At 37.0% G+C, this 12477-nt stretch overlaps 2 long non-coding RNA genes across 2 annotated transcripts in view; one reads left to right on the top strand and one right to left on the bottom strand.

The window, feature by feature from the left end:
* The window catches only part of LOC112545489 (uncharacterized), a 32311-nt gene extending 20847 nt beyond the window's left edge, over positions 1-11464 (top strand). Inside the window, exons 3-4 of the long non-coding RNA XR_003088962.2 lie at positions 10741-10825; positions 10912-11464. This is a non-coding gene — a long non-coding RNA (uncharacterized LOC112545489). The remainder of the gene's footprint in view (positions 1-10740; positions 10826-10911) is intronic.
* LOC142831152 (uncharacterized) overlaps positions 1-12477 on the bottom strand; it is an 86129-nt gene that overhangs the window by 10040 nt on the left and 63612 nt on the right. The window contains exon 4 of the long non-coding RNA XR_012906818.1: positions 6193-6287. This is a non-coding gene — a long non-coding RNA (uncharacterized LOC142831152). The remainder of the gene's footprint in view (positions 1-6192; positions 6288-12477) is intronic.

The raw sequence follows: 12477 nt of genomic DNA, 5'->3' as shown, positions 1-12477 counted from the left end.
AAAGAGCAGGTTCATACCATAACTCCACCCTCTGCGTTAGGAAAAAAAAATCCACTGGTGTTGTTTGCTTATAGACATCTCATTTTAACCAATAGTGACTTAATTTACTAAGGGACTTTGTTCTCCTGATACAAAATTTGTTATGCCCGGATCACCAAGCAGGGGTCTGGTACAAAGCAAGTAATTTCAAGTCAAGTACAAAAAACACTTGTGAAATTCAGTCTGAGAACTGTGTTATCAATGGCCTGGAGCTTGCAATAACTGTTAATTAAGTGTATTTTTCATTATTCTTTAGCAAAGAGGCAAGATTTAATGATGTAAGTTAACAAAGGATGATAATTTAGAGTAGTGACAATAGTTTAATTATTCACACACATGTAAAAGTTAACTTCATAACTTATTTCTTTGTAGGAACAAGTTCATTTAAAATATTTTGAACAGTGCATACAATTACCATCTACAGTATCTTGCTATGCTGGTTTTGTAGATACAAGAAGCCAGTTTGCTACAGAAGTTTCTCTGTTGGCAGTAATGCAAAGAAAGAATTCGTCAGCCTATTCTTATTACAGTTTGGGTGGAGAACAGAATATACTAGAGATAGCTAATGGTGGGCCCCTTGTGCTAAAAATGTGTATAGAACTGAGGTTATAATTATCATATCCTCAAACAGCATGTCTCAGGATTATCCATCAACTAGTTCCAAATTCCTCACAGAGGTCCTTGCTGAATTACAAGAAATACTGGAAGAAAGTGAAATGAAATATATATATATATATATATATATATAATTTATCATGATCCAGAAAACAATGCTAGAAATCTACTTTGAATAGACATTCATTTGAATGATTCCAGAGTATCAGAATCTTGGTCCAAATCTAGACTGCACACAGTCAAGAGACTCCTAAAGAAGAAACTCTTGTGTAGCATTTGTAATAAAACAATAGAAGGGGATGTTGGTTTGAATCAAGGTTTGTGAAGGTCCAAGGAAATTTTCATCCTAATGCATTTGAATATCACAACAATTAAAGTGAAATACCTATTACACAGTAGCTAACCTGCATTAGACAGTGCCAGGTCTTTTTTGTTATAATACTGTACTTTGTGCATTATGGTCTCACCACAATGGACAAGTCTTGCTACTCAGCAAATACACAGGTTCCTGGATCAGGAACATGTAAGTGAGCCTTAGCTATTATTAAAAATGTTCCAAAAATGCCATGCAAAGAATTAGAATTCAGTAATATTATATCATAGATACTTCTAGTGCACTTTTTGATCCTGAATTAGTGTTTTCTCCAGTATTGTGGCTGAAAATACGTAGCAATAAAGTGACAAAAGTATACTTCAGTAGTTCTACTAGAAAGAATTCTAATGGTCTACTTCTTATATCATTTTGCAATAAAGCTTCTTACATTTCTGTTAGGACCACATTTTAAAAGAATGAATTCACAGTTAATTAAAAGTGGGTGTCTCTCTGCTGTCATGTAAAGATGGCCACCCTGTAAAAATTAATAATTAAAAAAGACATATGTCATAATGTTTCTGTTAATGAGATATCACAACCCATGTGTTCAGGAAGGTGGAGGAGTTGCACTGTATGTAAAAGAACAGTATGATTGCTCAGAGCTTGTTGAGAGTCTTTGGGTTAAGATTACAGATGAGACCAAGCAACAAAGGGGATGTCATAGTGGGCATCTACTATGGACCACCAAATAAGAAGGATGAGATAGACAAGTCTTTCTTCCGACAACTAACAGAGGTTTCCAGATCACAGGCCCTGGTTCTCATGGGGGACTTCATTCACCCAGACAGCTGCTGGGAGAGCAATACAGAACTGCACAGACAATCCAGGAAGATTTTGGAGAGTGTTGAGAACAACTTCTTGGTGCAAATGCCAGAAGAACCAAGTAGGGGTCATGTTCCTTTTGAACTGATGCTCACAAAGAAGGAAGAATTGGAAGAGGAAGTAGAAGGAGGTGGCAACCTGGGTTGAATTCAGGATTTGGACAAAAGGAAGAAAGGAAAGTAGCAGTATATGGATTCTGGAATTCAGAAAAGCAGGCTTAGACTCCCTCAGAGAAATTGAGAGGCTAATATGAGAGGAAAAGGAGTCAAGGAGAGCTGGCTGTATTCTAAAGAAGCATGGTTGAAGGCACAGGAACAAACCACCCCAATGTGCAGAAAGAATAAAAAATTTGGCAGGCATCCAGTCTGGCTTAACAGAGAAATCTTTGGTGAGCGTCAAAAAAAAAAGGAAACTTACATGAAGTGGAAGCTTGATGAGGAGAAGCTGAGGGAACTGGGTTTATTTAATCTGCAGAAGAGAAGAATGAGGGATGGGAGGTAATTTGATAGCAGCCTTCAACTAATTAAAGGTGGTTCCAAAGAGGATGGAACCAGGGCTGCTTTCACTGATGGCAGTTGACAAAACAAAAAGCAGTTGTCTCAAGTTGCAGTGTGGGAGTTTGGACATTAGCAAAATCTATTTCACTAGGAGAATGCTGAAGCACTAGAATGGGTTATCCAGGGAGGTGACAGAATCTTCATCCTTGGAAGTTTCTAACACCAGGTTTGACAAAGCCCTGGCTGGAATTATTTAGTTGGGGTTACTCCTGCTTTGAGCAGGGGTTGGATTAGATGACATCCTGAGGTCTCTTGAAATTCTAATCTTCTATGAGTTAGGCTTCAACTGATCTACTCTCCCTCTCACAAACCATCTCTTGGACTTTGACCTTCTTAATCTAGGGGTGGGATGTTTTAAAAGGTACATTAGATAGACAAGTTCATTGGTTACTTAAGTAGAGGAATAAAACATACTGTGGTAAATGGTCTGATCCAGACCATCTACAAAGAACCTAACAACGAGCCTCTTGGCCCTGGTCTACACTAGGGTGATTTTTTGAAATAACTCCCCTTATTTTGAAATAATAAGCGACGTGTCCACACTACCAAGCCTGTTATTTCGAAATAACAGGCTGGTTATTTCAAAATCTGTACTCCTGCTTTCCTCAGGGAATAACACTTGGCCTCTGAGGATAGAACAAGAAGCAATGGGCTTAAATTGCAGCAAGGGAGGTTTAGGTTGGACATTAGGAAAAAGTTCCTAATGGTCAAGGTGGTTAAACACTGGAATAAATTGCCCAGGGAGGTTGTGGAATCTCCATCTCTGGAGATATTTAAGAGTAGGTTAGATTAGTGTCTATCAGGGATGGTCTAGACAGTACTAGACTCGATGACCTCGAGGTCCCTTCCAGTCCTAGTATTTTATGATTCTATGATTATTTCAAAATAGTTATTTCAAAATAGCATTAGTGTAGATGCTCCACTGCTGCTATTTCAAAATAACTACTCCCCCGAGTAATTTGAAGTAAATACTCCCCAGTGCTTCCTAGAGGCTCTAAATTGAGGTAGAGCATCCACAATAACAGAACCTGCCACAGACTATGTTGATTTTGTTATTTTGAAAGTTATGATTTCAAATTTAGTTATTTTGAAATAATTTCCTAGTTTCCAAGACATGCCCTTGGAGTGAAAAACCCTTCAGGAAAGTGTTGCAATGACACACGGCAAACAGTCACCTACAGAACTATCTGCAGAAAATAAAGGTGCCTTCCCCGGGCATAGTCTGCAAAAGAGGGCAAATGGGCATTCTCTCTAGTGAATTCCTCTAGGGTTGGGACCAAGCCACATCAAGGAAGTGGAATAGGGTACTATCTGGTCCAGCAAATGTGTATCGGTGTAACCTACATGACAAAGAGGTGAAAGGCTAGAATTGTTTAAGGAGAAATAACTAGCAAAAAATATAGGAAGTTATAAAATAAAGCACTACCTGCTCTTTATCAACACCTTCATGGGGATTCTTAACCTACTAAAATTATTAAAGCCCACCTTTCAGCAAGAAAATGGTACCGGTGTATGTTCATTAGACTTGATTCACCCTTGCAACTACAGAGCCATGTAGTTAGCTACCCCAGGCAAGCTGTACACCAAGGAGATTCACCCCAGAGAGCTGGGGGACTGTGAAGCTTACAGAGGTCCAGTGCAGAGGGCACCAATTAAAATGTAATCTGGGGTCTATCTGGGAACTTCCTGCATAGAGTGTGCTAGTCAGTGAATCTACACTCTTCCCAGGTGCTCTCATCAAGTCCCCATCAGGCCTGTAAGATCTGTTTTTGAGGAACTGTGACTGACAATCAATCTCTTGGCAGTCATGTGGTAGTGAACACCTTGTGCCGCTACAAGCTTTCCCATCTGGAAGGGACTTTGTACTCCTGAGGGGCCTACATTTCAAGTTCCTCCAGGGAAAGCTGACAGAAACCTGAGACTGAATGAAAGCCACCTATGCTGACTTACCAGTGTGTAACTTACACCATAATTGGCATCAGCTCTGAATTTGAACTAGCAAGTTCTTAATGGTGCCATCATGAAGAACCAGAAAATAGTGATTGACCACAAAGAAGTGGTGAAAGTTGATTATATCGTCTTGGTTTCTAGTTAGCTCAAATGGCTAAAACGTAATACATTATTCCTTTTTATCTCTCTATATGCTTATATCACAATGAAAATCGGGCTAGTGTATTTGTTCTACTATCAAACACAATTTTTTTCTTTTTGTCAAGCTGATCAGAGTCACTCAATTTAAATCTGTTTCTCCCTCCTGATTGAAATAATATTGACTCTTCTTGTATTGCACAAATACTCAAGGTATTTCAGAATGAATAGGCAGAAGATTTGATTACCTTAGGATATATTTATCCACCAACACACTGGAAACAAGGAAAAATGCATCGACCTTTGGCTCTTTGCTTACAGAAGTACCATTATTGGTAGGTAGCACCCATGGAAATGATGTTCTAAAACCATATTATTAGTGTCTTTACTTTGAAAAATTATTCATGATTTTAACAATGCTAAAGTTTAGTCATTCATGAATGTATTTAAAATTATTATTCTGAGACACTGTGCACTGTTTGGTGAGTTAAGCCTAATGGTTTCTGATAAAATTGGACTGTTAGTTCAATAAATGAGCTGGCTTGAATGAAGAAGCTTGACATTATCAAGCATTATCAAGCTCCAGGTTTATTGCACCACTCACAGAGTAGAAAATTGTGAAGCTATCCCAGCAAATGGGAAAATGAAGCAAATGGGGAATGATAGGGTGTGCTACTATTGATAAGATCTTGGAGGGGAACGAGAGTGATTCTAGTGAGCGAATGAGACACATTCTGCACCAGCTGAAGTTTCTGAGTTTTGTAGCCCCATATTGAGCACATTGTAGTAACATAGTCCCAAGGAAACCAAGGCACAAATGAATGTGTTGAGATGCATAATAAAAAAAAAAAGGTCTTCTCCTTCCTGAGTCAAGTACAGATGGAAAAAAAAAACATTCTTGGCCACTGGTCATATGTGAGCATGCAGAAGCATCCAAGTAACCAACAAACCCACCATGTAAGATACAGCATTGAAAAATATTTACACAGCATAAAATCTTGGCTTCACTGAAATTAATGCCAAAACTCCTATTGATTTCAAAGGATGCAGGATTTCACTCATGGTTTATTAATCATATTTTTGATCACTGAGGTTAAATCTGAAATAATATATGATTTATAGCTGCCAACTACCTTGCATATGACAGAGCTGCTGTACTGTGCACAATATCATTCAATAGAATATAGTAATCTGGATAAATTATCTGGTTCAAAATATAAAACTTTGAGATAAGGGATCTCAAGCTATCTTAGTGAAAGATCAGACAAAAACTAGACAGATCTGGTGACTGCAGCAACTGAGCTGACTGTATAAATTTATGTTCAATTGAAATCTAACTTCATTTCTCAAATTTCAATTAAAATAAACCAATATATATGAGATTAGAATAACCTTTGAAATTCCCCCCAATTAATGTATTAATAATTCCCACCCAAAATTCATCACATTCACAAGCTTCAGTTCAGAGCAGATATGCGACATGTAAAGATATGAGGGTGAGCTTGGTAGTTTTGTTTCCTGCTTTATTTATATCTCACTTCCACTCAAATGTGTCTTTCCCGCTTATACAGAGAAATAGGGGAAAGTGATCTATATCCAAACTAGGTGAGTCATTTGTCTTTTCTTCAGGTAGAGCACTTTCTGACTCACTTTCTTGTCCTTCTCTAATTCTCAATTATTCTAGTAAACGGGACTCACCTGATTGGGTCCTCATTTGTGCTCCTGGAACCAGACATTCTTAAGAAATCTCTCTTGGATCTGTTTTGTGAGCAGCAAAGCTCTGCGTTCTGCTCCTTTTCAGGGAAAAAAAGTGATGTTAGCTGTGTAATTTCCAAAATGAAATCAAAGTTAAATAAATAAAAAGTTATGCAGTGTTTGAATCTAGTGTGTCCCTTCCTTATGAGCAAGAAACAAAATGAAAAGCATTTCCTATTCCTCTTGGGCCATGTCTACACTAATGGGGAAAGTCAATTTAAGATACGCAACTCCAGCTACATAGGTAGCTGGAGTCGACACATCTTAAATCACATTTTTGCGCCTTTCACACAGCAGGAGGTTGACGGGAGCACACGTACCCATCAGATTCCCTTACTCTTCATGAAGAGTAGGACTACTAGTGCCAACAGGGCATCCTCCCATTTTGAATTAGCAGACCATCACTAGGCCTGCTAAATCTAATCCCGGAAGATCAACTGTGGCAGCTTCGATCTTCCATGTAATGTAGACATGGCTTTGGAGTGTTGTAGGAAGATAAATAACCTTTACAATGTTAGCTGAAACCAGTGGGTTTGACAGTGGCAATCAGTGTTATAGTTGCAAAGTTTCAGTAACACAGCTGGGCAAGATTGGATGTTCAGTAAGCTCACCCTCCCGCCAAATTCCATTCTGAATTTTGACTTCACACCAAACTACAAAATCTGTCAAATCACCAAGTATCTCCTTCATCCAGTCTTTTTTAGAGACTGGCTGAATGTTGTCCAGTTGCTGTGCAATGTTATACATCAACCTATATTCATTGAACATGAGATCAGTGCTTGCCATATGAATTGCAAATCTGAGTAACCACTGATGTAAGTTTTGAGTTTGTAAAAAAAACCCTGAAAACTGCCTAGTTTCAAATGGATTCATATTCCCTGCCAACACTTCTTACTTACATTTTAGCATGATACCTGGAATCATAGATTAGTTTTTAAATGATCACAAGACAAAGGAACTTAAATCAAAACATTAGGGGCCAGATTGAAAAGAAAAATAATGTAGACATATACAATTACCACAACTGTGCACACAATCTGGCTACTAGAACAGGCAAATGCACCTAATTAACCATGTGTGCAGTTACCCAGTCTGTGGATGAAACCTTTCCAACTGCAGGTGCTAATTGGATGTCTAATTGTGCATACATTTTGCATGCACAATGGCACAACTAAACTTTCTGAAACGTGACCTTCTGCTTGATTCATGGCTTTATGTCTGTAAAGACATGTATAATAGCCTGAAGTTTTCTACTTAACGTGTTAGCATTGTGTAAAATTCAAAAGACAACTTGGGAAGTTGAATGTTTTGTTTGTTTGTATATGTGTGTTTGTTTTTCAAGGCTGCCAATAAAACTCAGTTTGGATATTCAGAAAATCATAGCTCTTTTCTTTTTTAAAAGTTATGTCTGGTGGCACCATTTAAAAAAACAACTGTGTGATCTTTCTCTTTCCATTTTGGTGAGATATAGTTAATGTTCCAAGTCTTTGATTTATTTATTAAAAGTATTTTACCAGGAAACAAAATAGAGACAGGCCTTCTCATTTACAGTGAGAGCCCAGAGAGCTGTAAATTTACATACACAAAGGACTTGCATCAACCCCTGAACCTTTAATGTTTATTTTGATAGCCCACCCTGCTGGTAAGGTCTTTTGTTAAGAAGCCAGGTACAACAAGGCAGTGCTCCAAACAAACATCACTAGTAGCATTGTTGATCAGGTCATCTGATGTCCTGCCCTTCAACAGTACCCCTTGTCTCTTACCCTTTGCCCCTAGAAAAAGAAGTTAGAGTCCCTGTGGCAGATTTAGCATTTCCTTTCAGTGTCTGCCAATCTATCAAAATTCAGCCACTGCTGTGAACCCATCAACTCAGTGCAAAAAAGAACAAGGCTTACCACAGACCCCCTCAAAGTAGCAATCATTTATCCTTCCCTGAACTTTAGCTGACCTTTGCAAGCATGCTAGAAAGTTAAAGCATGTAGCACCTCGTTGTGTACAATTTGGTTGTTATTTTTTTACCAAAATGCTTTTTTTGTATTTCATTAATAAATATTTTGTGTTTAGGAGTAAATATTTAAAATAAATAAAGTCTTGGAAAACAGGATACAATTACTTTAACTCCAGCAAAAGAATACAACAAATATGCATATTCTGTATATGAGACAGTTCTCTTTCCTTTGGAGAGGAAGTAAACAAAATAAGTGGATTCATTCATGAAGATTTATAGATGGGAGGAGGGGAGAGACTGTTCACAGAACAAAATAATGCATTTCTATACAAAAAAATTGTAAAGTAAAATGTTCAGCTCCAGCAGTGAGAACACCACCGAACACCCTCTAACTGCAGAATGTTGTCTAAATATTGGAGATATTTTGTTTTGTTATTCAGAGGGCAGGAGGCGAAAAGGTGAGGTTGAAATGAGAGGAGAATCCAGATTGCAGCCCAGGTTATACAGAGTGTAACTCCCTCTGTAAATTTAAACTGACCTAAAGGGCATGATTACATACATCTCATCATGAGACAATATACTTTTTATTTGTTTGAATTTTATTTGTATTGGTAAAACTGACCTGAAACTGACACAAGTTTATTAGAAAAAGGACTCTCTAAAACAGAGTGGGCTGGTCTTCTTACTTAAGATGGATGTGCCAACTTCTAGTATGATTAGAGAAATGGATAACTCACTAACATCTGTGCAAACTACAATAAAAAGGGATTTAGTGTTACCCCAAGGAAGGTAAAAGAGGCTGTCTGTCCATTAAACGCTTTATTACAGTGCCAGCAGCTTTTTTCTAACTCAGTTATTCCTGCACAGAGCTCAGCACTGTGACTGCCTGTCATCCTTACCAGACAGTGCTTGGGGCTTCGTAGTTTTTTGTGCAAGGTAGATGACAATCAAATGAGTCATTGAGCAAGGAAAGCGTCTGACCCCTAGTGAAGGATTAACTACGGAAAGTGAGTGTGATCATGTCACACCATTACTTAGAATTTTCACAGTCAATTTCTGAAAATATGAGATAACTCCTTAAAGAGACAGCTCTTTCAGAAAATGTTATGAGCCAGCAGAAATTCCCTTCCAGTACAAAGGCAGACAGTGTCATCATGGAGGCATCTCTTTAGTTGCTCAATGCAAAACAAATAGTGCCCTTCTTATGATGGCAGATGAAGTTGGAAGGAAGGAAGAAGATAGAATCCAGAGACATTAGTTATCATTCAACTGTTTTGGATGGAAAGAAAAACAACTTGAGAGAAAAATCTTAAATCTTACAAAGTGCCACAATCTCCCTGTAGATAAATGCAGGAATTTTAAAGTACAAACATGTTTTTAAACACCTAGTGTGTACATGTTTCATTTGATTCTGCTTTATCTTAAAAGAAATAACCTCCCAGATTATTACTTTAGCTCAACTGCCCACTAGGTCTACTGGGAATAGTTAATGTTTTACCTTGCATTAAAATATATGAAGGATGTCTCGTGAATGGCAATGTGAATTCTGACAATGTAGCTGGTCTACAGTGAGAAAATATCCAGCAACTCCAAAGAAATACCACTGAGTTCAACAGCAGCACTACGCCCCAGCTCATTGTTTCTGTGATCCTATTATCACTTGCTCACATTAAAAATCCCTTGTGGTATCAAAACAGAGGCTTGACCCATTAATCAGCAAATGAAGGCCCCATTCAATCTGTTTTACACAACCACATGCAAAATTCTAAATGTGAAATTCATCAAGTTTCTTTAAAAAAAAATCAGCCTAAGACTCTCAAAGCTTAGGCGTGCCAAAATGAGTTAACATCTGCTGCTGCCTGAATCTAATTGAAATGATTCGGTAAAAACTTTACAGATCTGCTGAGTGATTTTGTATTTCTTTTTCAAAATCACCTTGTTCATTTTCTCACCCTAAGTAAAATAAATTCAACCTAGCAAGAAGTTACCCAAATCTTTTCAAATTTTTAAATAAAGGGTGCAATTTTCTTTGGCATTGTGTTTGTAGTGTTTCATAACTGCATTCCCTCACCGGAAAGCTCCATTATCACTGAACAGAGACCTATTAGGAGCACCTTGGAAATTTGGACCTTTTACTAGAACTAGGGTTTAAATAGCTGCTTAATTTATGACATTTTTCGGGGCTGATGGCATTTTTGCTCTCAGGTAAGGTCATCTCAGTATATATATATATATATCCCTTTAAAGAAAGCCAACACAAGATTTTCTTTTTATGCTTTGATTTCAAGTAGCCAACTCTTCAGCTGCTAAAATGTAAGTCACACACAGAATGTATGCATGTTTGATTCTACAGTGTATTTTAAAAAGGAAGATCTTTTATGTGTGTGTAAAAAAGAGAAAAGTGAAAGAAAAAACGAATAAGCATGTGAATAATTAGATCAGATATAGATGCCACCTTTTCTCAGTGTTGAAACTGTGAGGGGAAAAAAGTGCTACCATATAATTGACATAATTGATCTATTTTTTTCTCTTTTTTGCTGCAGTAATTTTTTATGCATGCCATTGTTGCTGTTATTATCCAAGATGTGATCTTGTGTGGTTGATAATACTGACTAGATATGAATACTGGTAAGTACCAGCCAATCACAAATCTATAGTGTCTATTTCTGCATCACCAGGTGCTATCTCATGGGAAATATCCTCTTTTTTGGCAGGCACACAGCGCTCTACATTATCTGTCATTTTCATTAGATTCAAGCTACAGCTGAGCCAAAAAGACTTAGTTCTAGCATATGTGCTCAAAATGGCCAAGATGAGATTGTCCAAATTCACCCTTTCAGGATTGTATTAGAAAACAACCAGAGCTAAATCTAAAAATTAGCAGAGCAATGGAACTGCATTTGGAAAACAACAAATGCCACAAGCTCAAATGATTCCAGCTTATCATAGTCATCACCTCCAAAAAGCTCCAAGGAGCCTAAGTCAGCAATGTCAATGTTTTTTCAACACTTTTTTTTGTACAGCCAAAATGTGATGATGTCAACAGAGAAGAACAAGGACATCACAACAAGACAAAATTCCACTGTATTCCAGTAGCTCACAAAAGTAAAGCAGGATGCCTCTGATTATATACAAGTACAACAGTTTTATGGGTCATTCTTGTTAGATACTGAGTCAGCAGTAATATATTAGTTGGGACTGTTGTTTATTAATATTTCTGTAGCTAAACTGTGTGAAGTGGGACTATGAGCCTTTCTTCAATTACAATAAAACAGTAATATTGTACCATTTAATGAGGATGGGCTTAATTGGGATGGCTGCTTTATTAAGGCACCTCCCAAGAAAGTAATTTAGCCTAATGTTAGTGAATAGCAGTGTACGCTGCTTAATTGGGATGGTAGTAACAAAAATTCTGCTTAATAGGGATGCATTTGGCCAGTACCAAGGGGTTAAGTGGTGTTTAACTAGGTGTTAGATGGATATGAAATTCTCATCTTTGTTCCTTCAATAAAGAAGTTGCCAAATAAGAAAAATATAGAGATTTTAAAATATAATTCAATAAAAATTATTTTTAGTCTTTTATTTCATTGTTAGGAACCTTAAAATAGTTCATTTGTTCATTCCCATTCCCATTCACTTTGACAAAATGTACAAACTCTTTTACACACTTTCTGTAAACACTAATTAATATATTATTTTCCCTCTAATTTGTTCACTACAGGAAATTTCACATGAATTATAAATTCCTCCATTTAATAGGATATAGGTTCACAAGATACAGGGCCAATATTTTTACTCCATTTAAATTTCATTGAAATCAAAATTGAACTTAAATGGTCCATTGGCCTTGTTGTGGTCCTCTACATAGATGTGAATTTCACCCTGAATAATTAAAATAATTAACATGGGTTTGCATGCTGGAAGAGTTACACATACTCATGGAAATATCTTTTAGTTTGAATGTTCAAATCCATTGGAATGTTCAAAAACCTTACTCAAGCCCTTCAGAGATGCAGAGACAATATTATATGACTTCGAAGATCTATCAAAGTGCAAGTTACCAATAGCAAATAATTGTAGTTCCTAATTCATAAACCAACAGTTCATACTGCATGGGCTGAAATTCTTAACATTAAACTTTTATCAATTGATTTTGAATAACAAACAGATCTATAAAGATCAAACTCTATTTGTGGATCATGTGCACACCAAAAAAAGAACTAAAATTCATGAATTAAGTTATTTAGCACAAATAGCTCTGACCAGAAATGCACAACCAA

Source organism: Pelodiscus sinensis, chromosome 12 (assembly GCF_049634645.1).
Source record: "Pelodiscus sinensis isolate JC-2024 chromosome 12, ASM4963464v1, whole genome shotgun sequence".
In the NCBI taxonomy this organism is placed as follows: domain Eukaryota; kingdom Metazoa; phylum Chordata; order Testudines; family Trionychidae; genus Pelodiscus; species Pelodiscus sinensis.
The sequence above is the reverse complement of the archived record's forward strand: the minus strand, read 5'-3'. Positions and strand labels throughout refer to the sequence as shown.